Source organism: Heptranchias perlo, chromosome 7, assembly GCF_035084215.1.
Source record: "Heptranchias perlo isolate sHepPer1 chromosome 7, sHepPer1.hap1, whole genome shotgun sequence".
Classification (NCBI taxonomy): Eukaryota; Metazoa; Chordata; class Chondrichthyes; order Hexanchiformes; family Hexanchidae; genus Heptranchias; species Heptranchias perlo.
Window position 1 is genome coordinate 56,233,854 of NC_090331.1, and position 16,881 is coordinate 56,250,734.

The 16,881-nt window shown below is 39.8% G+C and overlaps 1 protein-coding gene across 1 annotated transcript in view; it reads left to right on the plus strand.

Moving 5' to 3' along the window:
• Positions 1-1,769, plus strand: part of rbm45 (RNA binding motif protein 45) — a 60,670-nt gene extending 58,901 nt beyond the window's left edge. Inside the window, exon 13 of the transcript XR_010963438.1 lies at positions 243-1,769. The gene's annotated coding sequence lies outside the window, so the exon portion shown is untranslated. The remainder of the gene's footprint in view (positions 1-242) is intronic.
• The last annotated feature ends 15,112 nt before the right edge of the window (positions 1,770-16,881 follow it).

Here is a 16,881-nt window from a genome sequence, read left to right on the forward strand (position 1 = left end):
CTGGGAACCTCTCATTACATTGATGTTCTGATGTGGGTTAGGGGAGAGATGTTACAGGCTGTAGCTCCAGTTATGTGCAGTTTAGTTGAAATATGGTATATCTGTAATGTCCCAATAGTCATTTGTTTGCTATACTTATTTACCAATTCTGACTCCCAGCCCTCTCTCAAAACCGTGTTTTTATTTATTTATGTTCTTTCTGCATTATATTTAATTTGTCTCTTCCTTGTATTCTCTTGAAGTTAATCTGCTGACTATGATAAGTACAAGTAAGAAGAGGCTGTACAATAATGAGTGTTTCCATCTACTTTGCCAAAATGCCCCCTTGGAGCCTTGGACTTGCATTACAAACATTAAATTGGAAGAAAAGGAAGCGTCTGTGGTCTTCGAACTGCGGAAGCCACAAGGAAGGAAATGTATTTCTTGTACATTCAGTAAAATGTATGAATTATTTTTGTTGATGCTCATTGATCAAATTTGAAGTTTGATCAAGTTCTCTATGAATTGTTTTGGAATGTAGAAACGTCAAAGAGCAATCTGCCCCATAACACTTTCTTTTATAACAATTTATAATTGCTTTATCAAATCACAAAAATATTTTGTAATTTTTGTTCATCCCCTCAAGTGAAGCACTGAGCAATTATACCGCAAATGATTTGTCATAGTGGAAATGTTCTCCTTGCCACACTGATCTGAGATCACATATTCCATATGCCACTCTACAGTATCTTAATTGCCTCAAGTGTTTCAACAATTGTTTTTTGTTTAATTTATTTTTAAATTTTAAAAATGTGCATATTGGAAAATGCGTGTTATATTCTATTTGTGAGAAATACCGTTTATAACTTACCCATGACTAACATTCATGGTTTTGTAAGTTGTTTTTCACTTCTGGAATAAAAGGGGTTGCCCACCGTTCTCTTGATATGTTTAACAAATAATAAACCCAATTGCACTTTGGTACAGTTTAGCAATTGCACTATACAATTTAACAATTTGACTGTACACTGTATACTTCTTTATTGTTTATAATATATGTATGTTGATAAAGGTACAATACAAGTTTGATCTGTGTATGAATAATTGGTCACTTTTGGAACCTCAGAATTATACGTATGTAACCTTGTTAGACATTAAATGTAATCGTATATGTAAAATATCATTTACTTGATCCCTATCAATGAGCAATAGGGAGAAGTATGTGGCTGCTAAAGTGCAAGTACATAAGGCAGAAGTACAAAAATGTGATACTTTAAATAAGCATGAAAGTAAATGCATGATAATCTTGTATTATTAAGCAGTTTTGTTGTACTAATGTACAGCAACAGGGAAGCCTAACAAAAGTTACATAAAACAAATACAAGCATGCTACCTCTACCACACCAGTGTAGTTTTCTGCATGTTGAAATGTTGATGTAAAGTTGCCATATCCCTTCCCTTGGCTATTTATAGGGTTTCATTGAAAACTAGAACAGCTGAAAAGAGAATAAGCACTTGTTGGATCTGAATATTTAATTTTCATTTCCCTAATCTACTTGCCATGACTGAGTCAAGCAATTATCTAAGCACACAAAGAACGACAGCTAGGAAGTTGTGAATGAAAGGAATTAAGTGTGTTCATTTGAAAGCCTCTCCGAATGTATGATTAAAACATTAAAGTATGAATTTAGTTTGATGTGCATGAGCTTGTTGCTGAGCAACAACTGAAATAAATATCTCTATTATGTATTTGTTTATAGGCCCAACACTAGCAGCAATAAAATTAAATGCATGTACAAACTCAGTAAATTATATATTTTTTTCCAGGTTAATTATACTGCACACAATGTCAGAAAATAAAAATAGACTACAAATGCAGCATCACTCTTGAAAATGCATTGAGGATGAAACTAGTTTGTATTGTTGGGAAAAGGGAAAATCAGCCAAATGTATTCTGCATTCAGCTTTGCCCATTGGAGGTAGTAGATGATATAATGAGACGCATGCAGCAAAATGGGTATAGTGGTCCACCAAGTCCCATTTCAAGTAAACTGTTTTGCTGGGAGAAGGACAGGATGTTTACATAATATTTTCTAAAAATGACATTATTACCACAACTATGGAGAATCAACAAAAGCAAATAATAACTTTTCATTATCATCGTCCAAACAAACTGGAAACACAAGTGAAGGAAAAGGACCAATATGCAAATTACAGCTATGACTGCTACAAGGGTTTAATGGAGTTTTACACAAATAACCTAATTAATAATGAATGTAAGCTACTCATTGCAATCCCCAAGGTAGATGTGTTTTATGTTCGTAGATCAAAATAATCTATTTTTCAATTATTTCAAAAGGTCAACTTTCCAAATCTCTCTCAGTAGTATTTCTTTGATATCCATAGGTGCAGTGCAAAATCAAAGATTCATTGGGTTGCTACAGGAGTTTAATTAAAGAAAGAAGGCAAGTTTAAGTTTTCTGTATTCTAATCAAGTGGACACATAAGCGCAAGAGGGATAAGATAAAGGGCTGAATTTTCCTAGTGTCGGAAGTGGTTAGGATCGTCGCTGGATGCCCCTGCGCGCTAGGAACATAAAAGTGGACTGTAAAAGCTTCTAGAAGTATGTAAAAAGAAAAAGATTAGTGAGGACAAATGTAGGTCCCTTACTGTCAGAAACGGGAGAATTTATAGTGGGGAACAAGGAAATGGCAGAGCAATTAAACAAATACTTTGGTTCTGTCTTCACGGAAGAGGACACAAATAACTTCGCAGAAATGCTAGGGAACCAAGGGACTGGTGAGAAGGAGGAATTAAAGGAAATTAGTATCAGTAAAAAAAATAGTGCTGGAGAAATTAATGGGACTGAAAGCTGAAAAATCCCCAGGGCCCGATGATCTGCATCCCAGAGTACTAAAAGAGGGAGCCATGGAAATAGTGGATCCATTAGTTGTCATCTTCCAAAATTCTATAGATTATGGAACAGTTCCTGCGGATTGGGGGGTGGCAAATGTAACCCCACTATTTAAAAAAGGAGGGAGAGAGAAAACAGGGAACTACAGACCGGTTAGCCCAACATCAGGAGTAGGGAAAATGCTAGAGTCTATTATAAAGGATGTGATAACAGGACACTTAGAAAATATCAACGGGATTAGACAAAGTCAGCTTGGATTTATGAAAGGGAAATAGTGTTTGACAAACCTACTGGAGTTTTTTGAGGATGTAACTGGTAGAATAGATAAGGGAGAACCTGTGGATGTGGTTTATTTGGATTTACAGAAGGCCTTTGATAAAGTCCCACATAAGAGGTTAGTGTGCAAAATTAAAGCACATGGGATTGGGGGTAGTATACTGGCATAGATTGAAAATTGGTTAACAGACAGGAAACAGAGAGTAGGAATAAATGGGTCTTTTTCAGAGTGGCAGGCAGTGACTAGTGGGGTACAGCAAGGATCAGTGCTTGGGCCCCAGCTATTCACAATATATATCAATGATTTGGGTGAGGGAACCAAATGTAATATTTCCAAGTTTTCTGATGACAGAATTGGTGGGATCAAGAGTTGAGAGGCAGATGCAAAGAGGCTTCAAGGCAATTTAGACAAGTTAAGCGAGTGGGCAAATACATGGCAGATGAAGTGTAATGTGGATAAATGTGAAGTTATCCACTTCGGAAGGAAAAACAGAAAGGAAGAGTATTATTTAAATGGTGATAGATTGGGAAATGTTGATGTACATAGGGACCTGGGTGTCCTTGTACACCAGTCACTGAAAGCAAACATGCAGGTGGAGCAAGCAGTTAGGAAGGCAAATGGTATGTTGGCCTTCATTGCAAGAGGATTTGAGTACAGGAGCATGGATGTCTTACTGCAGTTATACAGGGCTGGAGTATTGTGTGCAGTTTTGGTCTCCTTACCTAAGAAAGGATACACTTGCCATAGAGGGAGTGCAGCGAAGGTTCACCAGACTGATTCCTGGGGTGGCAGGACTGTCGTATAAGGAGAGATTGGGTCGACTCGGCCTGTATTTACTTGGGTTTAAAAGAATGAGAGGGGATCTCATTGAAACATATAAAATTCTGACAGGGCTAGACAGACTGGATGCAGGGAGGATGTTTCCCCTGGCTGGGGGCTCCAGAACAAGTGTTCACTGTCTCAGGATACTGGGTAGGACATTTAGGACTGAGATGAGGAGAAATTTCTTCACTCAGAGGGTAGTGAACCTGTGGAATTCTCTACCACAGAAGGCTGTGGAGGACAAGTCACTGAATATATTTAAGAAGGAGCTAGATGGATTTCTAGACCCAAAAGGCATCAAGGGGTATGGGGAGAGAGCAGAAATGTGGTATTGAGATAGAGGATCAGCCATGGTCATAATGAATAGCGGAGCAGGCTCAAAGAGCCGAATGGCATACTCCTGCTCCTATTTTCTATGTTTCTATGTAAATGCTGGCAGAGGACAGAGCCCAAAGCCTGGCCTCCTGTACCATTATATATTCATTTTTCTCTAATTAGGTCCACCGTGCAGCATGTAGAGCAATTCTGGAAGTCCTTTGCTCTGCTTCCCCCCGTGGTTCCTGAATTTCCCCTTGTAGGACTTCCATTCTACTACTTACATCGTCAATCCCCACATGAGCCGTAACCATTTGTTTCTCCCCTTTCTATTGTGGAATGTTATCTACCTGTTCAGTCAAGTACCAAACCCTGGCACCTGGGAAACAACACCCCATTTAGCAGGACTCCAAAGATTCGATCAATTCCTCTTACAATTTGGATAGTTTGATGAAAGTACTACTAGCTCAGAATTTGAAAACCAATGTGGTAATAAAGGAAAATAATAACAAGTTGTGTTTATTTAACGTAGAAAAAAGTCACAAGGTGCTTCATGGAACTGCAAGGAGCACATTCCTTTATTTATTTTTACTTTTTTGTGGTGGAATAGGCTAGAGTTGTTACTGGATCAGTACTCCTGGTATGTGTGTTCACTCAGCAGGGTGGGTTTTAAACATTTTCGCCAGGATTTTCCTCAGGGCTTCTCCCACTGTGCTGCCGTAACTTTGGTGGAAATTTCATTTACACATATAACTGGGGCTTCAGCCGAGCCTCCACCAAAGTTACAGGGACATAGTGGGGGAAGCCCTGAAGAAATTCTCAACATACAGCTACTTTCATCTGGCATACACTACAATGTGGGACTGAGGCCCCTTCCTTTCTTTTAACTTTGTATTATTCACCATTTCAGGAGTCTTGCCTTATAAGACATATTTGAATATTAATTGGCCCTACCCCTTGCAAGGCACAGCAGTTGTGATAGACAATTTTTTTGCCAGAAGTAAACTCGTACTGCCCACTCTGTGCAAACCCATTCAACATATTTGGTTTCCTTGTCCTCCCATTCATTAGCACTCAGTTTTATTCTTCCTATCAGGTCGCTTTTAATCCTACCAATCCGAAGTAATGGAGAGAGTTGATGAGGATAGTGTGGTTGATGTTGTGTATGTGGCCCTTTAAAAAGGTGTTTGATAAAGTACCACATAATAGACTTGTTAGCAAAATTGAAGGCCATGGGATTAAAGGGGCAGTGGCTGCATGGATACAAAATTGGCTAAGGGACAGAAAGTAGAGAGTAGTGGTGAATGGCTGTTTTTCAGACTGGAGGGAAGTGTGCAGTGGTGTACCCTAAGGGTCGGTGTTGGGACCACTGCTCTTATTGATATAAATGATCTGGACTTGACTATACAGGGCAAAATATCAAGGTTTGCAGATGACATTAAACTCGGAAATGTAGTAAAGAGTGAGGAGGCTAGTAACATACTCCAGGAGGACATAAACAGGCTGGTAAAATGGGCAGACACATGGCAGATGAAATTTAATACAGAGAAGTGTGAATTGATTCATTTAAGTAGGAAGAATAAGGAGAGGCTATATAAAAACACAAGGCGATCAGTAAGTGGTCCGCACGTAACTTCCTCGAGACCCTGCGGGAAAAGGAGACGATGGAGCCTATCAGTTGGTTCCCCGAGCAGACTGTCAATGTCATTTGGCAGAACGCCTCATCGCCAGAACTTTCAAACAAGCACCAAGACATAGCTTGGCTGGTGGTGAGAAGGGCCCTTCCTGTCAGATCCTTCATGCACTCCCGGAGTCTCAGCGCCACCGCACATTGTCCCCGAGGAGGCTGCGGTGCAGACAGAACCGTCACCCACCTCCTTCTGGAATGTGCCTTTGCAAAGAAGGTCTGGAGAGAGATGCAGTGGTATCTGTCCAAGTTCGTCCCGAGCAGCTCCGTAACACAGGACTCTGTGCTCTACGGGCTGTTCGCGGGGACGCACACCGAGACAGACATCAACTGCTGCTGGAAGACCATTAACTCGGTGAAAGACACCCTTTGGTCTGCCTGAAACCTGCTGGTCTTCCAGTGCACAGAGCTGTCCTCGACCGAGTGTTGCAGACTGGCACATTCCAAGGTCCAGGACTACGTGCTCAGGGACGCACTGAAGCTGGGTGCAGCCGCCGCAAAGGCTCTGTGGGGAAAGGCAATCATTTAGAGCCTTCCCGCCATTGTATACCGAGGGGCTGCAATCAGGGAAACCCCCCGCCCGGGCAGAATGTAAAATTCAAATTGCTGTAATGTACCTGTAATGAATCTGTAATCAATAATCTGTATTGAGTATAATGCAATGAGACACCCCAGAGTGTCATGAACTGTAATTATGCACAATGTGTTCATTGAACTGTACTTGATTTAACCTGCAAATTGTATAATCTGTATTGTGTACGTTTGGAATGTGATATGACAACTGTATTGTATGTTTTTGCTACAAATTTTATGAATAAAGTATATCTTTTGAAAAAAAAGGAGAGGCTATATAAACTAAATGGTACAATTTTAAAGGAAGTGCAGGAACAGAGAGACCTGGGGGTGTATGTATACAAGTCTTTGAAGATGGCAGGACAAGTTGAGAAGGCTGTTAAAAAGGCATGTAAGATCTTTGGCTTTGTAAATAAGGCATGTAAGATCTTTGGCTTTGTAAATAAGGCATGTAAGATCTTTGGCTTTGTAAATAAGGCATGTAAGATCTTTGGCTTTGGCTTTTCGTTCACCTGAGGAAGGAGGAAGCCTCCGAAAGCTTGTGAATTTAAAATAAAATTGCTGGACTATAACTTGGTGTTGTAAAATTGTTTACATTTGTAAATAGAGGCATAGAGTACAAAAGCAAGGAAATTATACTAAACCTTTATAAAACACTGGTTAGGCCCCAGCTGGAGTTTTGTGTCCAATTCTGGGCACCACACTTTAGGAAGGATGTCAAGGCCTTAGAGAGGGTGCAAAGGAAATTTAACTAGAATGATACCAAGGATGAAAGACTTCAGTTATGTGGAGAGACTAGAGAATCTGGGGTTGTTCTCCTTAGGTTCAGGGGCGAATTGATAGAGGTGTTCAAAATCATGAAGGGTTTTGATAGAGTAGATCAGGAGAAACTGTTTCCAGTGGCAGAAGGGTTGGTAACCAGATGACACAGATTTATGGTAATTGGCAAAAGAACCAGAGGCAACATGAGAATTTTTTTTACACAGCGAATTGTTACGATCTGGAATGCACTGCCTGAAAGTGTGGTGGAAGCAGATTCAATAATAACTTTCCAAAGGGGATTGGAAAAATTTGCAGGGCCATGGGGAAAGAGCAAGGGCGTTGGACTAATTGGAGAGCTCTTTCAAAGAGCTGGCACAGATGGGCCGAATGGCCGCCTCCTCTGCTGTATGATTCTATTCTATGAATGTATAAAATGTGTCCTATTTTAGATTTTGCAGGTTTTTAAAAGTATGTACTGAACAACTTTTCATTGTTTAGGCTAATTACATTTAAATGATTAAAAAGGGGTATGTTACATTATCTGTTCCTGCACCTGGTTGTGACATGCCATCCGCTTTTAGGTCTGTTGGGGATGAAGACACTGAGATGGCTGGCTAGCAAGCTGAAAAATGACTGAGGATCTTTCCAAGCGGCTGAATATTAAGCAGAACGGAATGCAGGCTATCAAACTGAAATACCCAGGGAATGTGAATAAACAAATCGTAGACTTAATTGTTTGCTGGAGGAATGACCAGCCCAGGTTCACTGACAGAGTTGCAATCTTGGCAGCTGAGCTAACTAAGTGAGAACGTAAAGACCTCGCTGAAGTGTTACGACAGATGCAAACAGAATACAGTATAAAAGATAAATGATTGTAAAGCCCTGACAATCCAGTGCCTTTGGATTTTGTGCAAATATTCACAGATGACTTTGATATTTATTATGTAGCAATGATTATCAATATTTATGTCTATCATACTATCTAGATAATTAAGTCACTGAGGATTATTTCAAAAATGGTATCAATAAAACCTACATTTATGAATACTCCCTTGGAAGAATACATATTGTTTATCTCTTGAGTTATATACTTATATCCCTAGAACATTTAAAAAGAGACAAACTGGATTGTGTGTACATGATAAGGAAGTCGAATATTGTGTGCAAATGGAAAGTACAAAGTTTGTACTGAAGATACATTTGATGTGGAATAGTCATACTCAGGCTGGCTTTAAAGCCAATCAGCAACCACCTGGATGGCCAGTTTCTCTTTTGAATTACAATTCCAAAATGTTTATGAAAATCTTTTCAACTCAACTGTATAATCTGCTTCCTAAATTGATTCATCCTGATTAAATAGGTTTTATTTGTTGGAGGTACTATAATGTTCAGTAATCTGTCAACATCCAATTGTCTAACCATTCTCTCTTTAGACACTGAGAATGCCTTTGATAGTGTGTAATGGGCCTTCTCATGAGAGATGCACATTTTTCTTTGGCTGCCAGATTCTGTATCACTCTAGGTTTTTGGGGGATTTCAATGTTGGTCAAAGAACATAAATTATCCTTGTATGTGGATAATGCTGTATATATTTCTAGCCCCAAAATCCCTCCCATGTGGTGGTATTATTCTTTACTGTTAAACTATACGATCAGTAATGGCAGATCGAACGACGTGACCCTGGATAACGTTTTAACCTCTGGTTGAAGAATCTTTCTTATTTAGTTAGACTGGTTCAGGATTTTGGTCTTTGGAGGTGCGGGTTATTCTTAAGCTATACCACTTATACCTTGATAACTAACTCTCCATATTTGGCACAATTCATGAGAACATCAGTAGATTGGCCAATCTCCCATTCCCTTTTGGGGAGAATCAGTGTTCCAAAAATGAATATTCTTCCCTGTTTGCTCTATTTCAAATATTTCCTATTCATTTTTCCTACCCCACCTTTCTGAAATTTGACTGGAAGATCCTCCAGTTCACATCGATTGGTAGATATCCACAGATTAGACTTAAATTGTTGCAATGTTCAGTTGGGGTTGCCCTCCCCATCTGCCTGTATGGACTGATCCTCTCCAATTGACATACCTGCGGGTGGAGATAGAACAGGAAATTTCATTCCCTGTCCCTATTTCACACTTGCTTTTTTACTTGCTTGTGTAGTTGAGGATCATCTGATTTTGAATGCAGACTTGTGGGACTGGTAAGATCTATGCTGCTGCTTTCGTACACTGCGAGGTGTGTCTGTTTGCTCTGCATAGTGAGCAACTTGGAAATGTTTTCAATCACTATTAGGTTTCCATAGAAAAAGCACAAATTTGTACACAGCTGATTTAACCTGATATTTTTAAAATCTGAATTCTGAAAAGAAAATGAAGGTTTGGGTTTTGCAAGATTCTCCCACCTGTTGGAGAATGACTCAGTCGGATTCATTACTTTACTACTACCACTACAACAACCACAACAATCTCACCACCGCCAAAGGCAGTGGAGTGGTTGAGACAGGTGGTGGAGATGTAGAACTGGCTGACAGTGTACGTGTGGAAGCTAACCCCCTGACTGAATGATGTTGCCAAGGGGCAGCATGAAAATGAGGAAGGCAACGGGCAAAGGATAGATCCATGGTGTAGAGATGCCAATGCTAGAGATGCTCTGAATATGATTGGATAGGTATCAATGGAGGGAATCCCAGTGAGCTGGACAGTGGAGGAGGGCATTGGTGGGGGATGTTGTGATTGACCATGTCAAAGGCTACAGAGAGATCAAGAAGCAATAATGCACGATGGTCAAGTCACAGAGAATATCGTTTATTACTTTGGTTAGTCTGTTAGGGGAGTTGCAGGAGAGGGCACAGATCTGGGAGGCAACAGCACATTCAAGGACTTTGGAAAGGAAAGGGAAGTTGGATATAGGGTGGTAGCAAGAACAGAGGGGTCAAGAGTGAGTTTTTGCAAAGAGGGTGGTGTTAGCACTTTTGAAAGAGGGGACTATTTACAGTGTCAACTGGCAACTTTGTTCACCAGTAGGAATTAATAATCGTGCTTTTGTTTACAAACCCCACATGTAGTGCTATAAATATCAGTTTTGCTACTCCAGTTACTGGCTGTGATCTTATTTTAAGTGTAAACTGATATTCCTCTTTGATGAGCAAAGGCACAATTGATAAATATTGACCCTTGCTGCAAAGCCTGCCTTGTAGAGTCATATTCATTTAGAATGATAAAGGGGCTCAATAGGGTAGATATAGAGAAACTATTTCCTCTGGTGGAGGAATCCAGAACAAGGGGGCATAATCTTAAACTTAGAGCTAAGCATTTAGGAATGAAATCAGGAAGCACTTTTTTACACACACGGCAGTGGAAATCTGGAACTTTTCCCCCAAAATTCTGTGGATGCTAGCTCAATTGAAATTTTCAAGACCGAGATCGATAGATTTTTGTTAGGTAAGAGTATCAATGGTATTTGGAGCAAAGATGAGTAAATGGAGTTGACATATAGATCAGCCATGATCTAATAAAATGGTGCAACAGGCCTACAGTTGCTATGTTCATTCTTTTGAAGATAGCATCGTCCACCCACCTGTCTGTCTCCTCCGGTCCTGTATTTAGATTATGGTTTTCTTTTTCCAGGTATGTCTACAGGAAAAATGAGCTGACTCTGGAGTTAGGCCAGTACTTTTACACTGAGGGCCTGGGGTGATCACGTGGTGATGCCTCCCAAAGTCACGATATCAAAAAATGTCTTCAAGGAAGGTAGCTACTTATGTGATTTTTATTCCAGGTGAACCTGACCTGGTACTCGCCTACTTCATGAATGTTTGGAAGCTGTCTTTGGAAAATGAACAAAAACCTATAAAGTATATAATCCCTCTTTACACCTTGTTGCAACACATTGAAGATGCAATATACTGTGCTACTGAGTGCAGGATGCACATTTGTATACACAAATCTTACAGCCAAGTTCTGTAATAATATCAGAGGATGTCACAAAGCATAGTCAGTTGTTCCTTCAAAGGGAAAATTGGTGAGTGAGTCATCTTACATAGAAAATAGGAGCAGGAGTAGGCCATTCGGCCCTTCGAGCCTGCTCCGCCATTCAATATGATCATGGCTGATCCTCTATCTCAATACCATATTCTCGCTCTCTCCCCATACCCCTTGATGCCTTTTGGGTCTAGAAATCTATCTAGCTCCTTCTTAAATATATTCAGTGACTTGGCCTCCACAGCCTTCTGTGGTAGAGAATTCCACAGGTTCACCACCCTCTGAGTGAAGAAATGTCTCCTCATCTCAGTCCTAAATGTCCTACCCCGTATCCTGAGACAGTGACCCCTCGTTCTGGACCCACCCCCTCCCCCCAGCCAGGGGAAACATCCTCCCTGCATCCAGTCTGTCCAGCCCTGTCAGAATTTTATATGTTTCAATGAGATCCCCTCTCATTCTTCTAAACTCAAGTGAATACAGGCCGAGTCGACCCAATCTCATACGACAGTCCTGCCATCCTAGGAATCAGTCTGGTGAACCTTCGCTGCACTCCCTCTATGGCAAGTATATCCTTTCTTAGGTAAGGAGACCAAAACTGCACAAAATACTCCAGGTGTGGTCTCACCAAGGCCCTGTATAACTGCAGTAAGACATCCTTGCTCCTATACTCAAATCCTATTGCAATGAAGGCCAACATACCATTTGCCTTCCTAACTGCTTGCTACACCTGCATGTTTGCTTTCAGTGACTGGTGTACAAGGACACCCAGGTCCTTTGTACATCAACATTCCCCAATCTATCACCATTTAAATAATACTCTGCCTTTCTTTTTTCCTTCCGAAGTGGATAACTTCACATTTATCCATGTTATACTGCATCTCATGTATTTGCCCACTCACTCAACTTGTCTTGGTCTGAATTGACCCCCACCCCCCGCCCGCTCCTCATAGGCAAAGGCCTGTGAATAATGTAACATGGAACCAAAAAGTAGGGGATAAAATTTTTTGAAATGCATTCAAACAAATTTAAATATTTATTCTTAAGGTGGTTACAGTACTAATTGACTATACTATTTTGATTCACAATTTTAATCTTTTTGTTAAGTATTTTTAATGTAAGCTACTGTGTACAGTATCTCAAATTACAGTATCAATCATTTTTTCAACTTCTCATGCTCACAAAACTTTAGTAATTGTGTAAAGGTATTTTGTTAATTGTCATTTTACAGTTGGCTAGAGTTTCTCTTTGGTTTCTTTCATCCAACTATTTTGAATCAATGCACAGGTGGCACATGACAACTAGGAATGTGTTCGCAAAGCTGTGCCTAATTTGTTTTCCTTCACATACCATGGGTAATGATTGAAGACTAGGAAATCTCAGTGGCAGCTTTCAGGGTACTGAACCCTTTAGGAAAATATTGTATCATCCCGTCATGCTCATTTAGCATGTTATTAGTTCCTTTTTTCCTTTCATCAGCATCCACTTCCATACTGTTTCTGTGGATGAGAGCCTCTTGGAAAAGAAGTACACTCACATTTAACTAGTACACAAAAGTTTCAGTTATGTCTACACTGAAAGAACTTGCATTTATGTAGTGCCTTTCATGACCTCAGGATGTCCCCGTGTGCTTCACATCCAATTAAGTACTATTATAGTTTAGTTACTGTTGTAGTGTAGGGTAAGAGCAGCCGTTTGTTTGTGGGATATTGGGCGTATACAGTGAGATAAATGACCAATCAATCTGCTTTAGTGATGATGATTGCGGGATAAATGTTGGCCAGGACACCAGGAGAACTACCCTGCTCAACTTTGAATAGTGCCATGAAATCTTTTATGTCCACCTGAGAAAGCAGGCTGGTTTAATGTCTCATCCAAAAGACAGCATCTCCAACAGTGCAACACTCCCTTAGTGCTGCACTGAACTGTCAACTTAGATTATGAGCTTAAGACCCTGGAGTAGGGCTTGTCTAGTGTCATTTTTCAGTTCCTCAGTAGTTGTCCAATTTATGCCAAATCATTACTTTAGAATATGTGCAAATTGCAAGGAAGCCTTTTCTGTTGCTAACCATCATCCAGTGTATTGCAACTTTGCATCATGCAAATCCTACCTCAAAATTTCAAAAAATGTTTATAGAGCTGAGATCAGTGTACCAATTCTAAGGAGAGGAAAATCAGTCAGGAGTGCCACTCTTAAAGAATGAGCCTGCATTTATGTAATGCCTCTGGATGTTCCAAAGCACTTTACAGCCAATAAGGTACTTTTGAGGTGTGGTCATTGTTATGTAGGAAAATCATTATCCAGTGACCCCCTGCTGGAAACAGTACGTTTGCACAGGATCAGACTCAGTTGTGATGTTCTCCTGCCTTACACGTGAAGAATGACGACTTGGGTGGAGAGCTGGTAGCCGGTGTGGAACCATAATTAAGCATGCTTCCTTGCTTACAGTGGAGGAGAGGAGAAAATCAAAATGTAAAAAAATTTACATTTATTTAAATTTGCTCTGGAACTAAAGTAAACATTTGGTAAATACAACCGGAAATACAAAATCCTGAAGCAAGTGGTGTTTCTCCTAAACCTCAGCATGACTGCGTCAGGGCAGGTTTTGAAGTTATGACTGTTAATTTTGACATTATCTTCCACCCAGGATATTGGTAGTTTGGGTGCTATAGGCCCATGAATGAATGGTAGATACTGAAGGTACTATCCCCATTTTAAATTAGCATATTTTTAAGCGTGCTGGCATAGCCATCAGTCATTATTTGTACTTACAAGAGATGGATATCATATTGTACCACAAAGCATAAAGTATCAGAAGAACAGGAGAGATTGTACTCTCAAACTTACTATGCTGTTTGGCATCTCATGCTACTATGAAAATTAAACACGTTCCCCAATAAGGAAACAGCTGAAAAATTGACTGCTGGCATTATTCAAGCAGTGTGCTTAAGCAAATGTTGGTGTGAGGTAGCACACTTTGCATGCAAGGATGGTAGAGAGTTTGGATGAGCAAAGGGATTTAGGGCTCCAAGTATATAAGTCATTATTTTTTGCATCTGCAAGCTAACTTTAATCAAGAAGGCTAATTGGAGGGTGTACATAATCAGAAGAGTTATATGGGTTAAAAATGCATAGCCATTCTGGCAGACTTCTGTCGTAACTGACAAAGGCCACCAGGACCCAGATATGCCTGGTACCAGCCATGTGGCAAAGTTTCCATACTTTAGCCAGTGACGAGCCTAACCTAATATGGTGTTGGAATAAATGAGTACCAAAGCATCATCCTAGGCTTGTGCCTAAACTTATTTTTGAGTTCATTCTAGAGGTCCATAATCCATAATTTTTTTTTGGCACAGCATGTACCTAAGTTGCTATGAAGATTCTAATGTGAGGACAGATGCCAGGCCTAATACAAATGAGTAGACTGCACTAAAGGCTTCAGGAAATCCAGTGTGTCCTCTTTGTTGCCAAAAGGAGAATGGCAGCTGACACGTGGGGTAATCCACATTCAAAGAAAAAAGAACTTACATTTACATGGTGCCTTTCTTGACTTCAGGACATTCCAGATTTAGTGAATGATGTTGATTGAGAGATAATTGTTGGCCAGGGCACCGAGAAAACACCCCTGCTCTTTGAATAGTGCCATCTGATCTTTTACATCCACCTGAGAGCAGATGGATCTTCATTTTAACTTCGAAAGATGGCACCTCCAATGGTACAGCACTCCCTCAGTACTACACTGAAGTGTCAGCCTAGATCTCTGGAACGGGGCTTGAACCTAAAACATTCTGACTCCGGTGAGTGCTACCACTGAGCCAAATATTGCTGTTTTGGACATAGCTGCCAATAAAAGCATGTAGTTTGGCACAGCCATTTGGTTTCTAATGTGACTCACTCACAAATGTTTCCTTCTGCCCATCCCCCTTTTTGCTGAGGTGCACTTTGAGAGAATGATCCCTTCTCTATGCGGGAATAGTAATGGTCATTTCTCAAAGGAAGTTTACCTTCATTATGAAGATTTTTCCCTTCTGAACTTTGGTCTGGAATAAGCAAGGGATTCTTTTTCAGATTTTTGTTTTCAGTTTTATGATGCAATAATAAGAAATGAGAAATAACTTTTGCTCCAAAGAAAAGATAAACGAGACAATTCCTTGGCTCAAACATTTGAGATAAATGTTAAAAGGATTATGGGCAAAACTAACATTTGCAGCAAGAGAAAAGAATGGAAATGGGGAAAAAAATCTCTTTATTGATAAATCAACAAGAATGTAATTTTTTGGCCCCTGATGTTCATTTGATAACAGCATGGAGTCATTACATAGGATGAGAAAAGTGATCACAGAGGAAAGCATTTGCTGACTTCAGGGAATTTTATATTGTACATAGAGGAAAGCTTTATTTTGAAGAACAAGGGCTGCACTTTTGGTAAATTTTCCTTTGTACTGCAATTTTCCAGTTCATAGTAACTTAACAAGCATAAAATTGAAAGTTGTTTTGTTCAACGACAACCTTTTTCAAAACTATGCAGCTGAACATGAATGCACTGTAAAGAATCCTTAACTGTAGAAAAAAAATTGTAGAGCTCACAGCTTTTACTAAAATCCTCCTTTATAGCTTTAAATAACCTCCTGTACTTTTCCTAGAAAATACAATCTAAATCGGTCTGGGAAAAATGGCATTTGTGATGCCATTTTGCTAAATAATAAATAACCTCTTTCATAACTAAGCATTGTTCACAATTCGTTTATGCAGAAAAAATACTATTCTTTTGGACCCTCTGCAGTCCTTTGCTCTTAAGCTGATTGTTCACATCTGTTGAGAGAACACTGATCTGATCAGGACTGATGGTATTGGGGCCAGTGGGGTTGGGGGGCGGGGGGGCACGAAAGAGAGAGGTTCAGGAATGCCTGTTATCTGGGAACTTTGATAAGATATTAGATACAAAAATGAATGCAGTTCATATCCATTTTGAATTGGTTTATTTAATTAGCCACTAGATGGCACACATTAGTATTTAAAATGTGATGTCATCGCTTGTGTGGGATGAAGATATATTTAATCTGTAATACTGTGGGTAGCCCATATTAGTAAGAACAAATGAAGTGTCTGTATTTATTAAACTTTAATATGGATGGATGATAACAAGGGTTCTCATTTCAGCTTATTACAAAGTTTTGAGATGAAATTAAATATGTTAACCAATGCAATGACTCTAAATGGTTGACAAAATTGTACCTTATGAAAATTTCTAAGCGATGATCACGACTCCTCTCTACCTGACACGGTAACTAGAACATAAAATGCATGTGGTGTTAAACGTACAAAAGCGGGCTGAGTTTTCACACTGGCATAACAAGGCAAAAAGAATATTTATTTCAGATAGTGTATGTAATCAGGCATTCTATGCTCAACCCCTCCCAATGAACATACCCGCCCAGGCGGATGGTGAGGATGTGCAAAGTGATAGCAGGGTGAGATGATTGCCCTTATTTGGCACAATACAATGTTATCCTCTTTGTAGTCCTGAAATATACCCTGCATATTGTCAAAAACAACTGTTTAATCAATTTG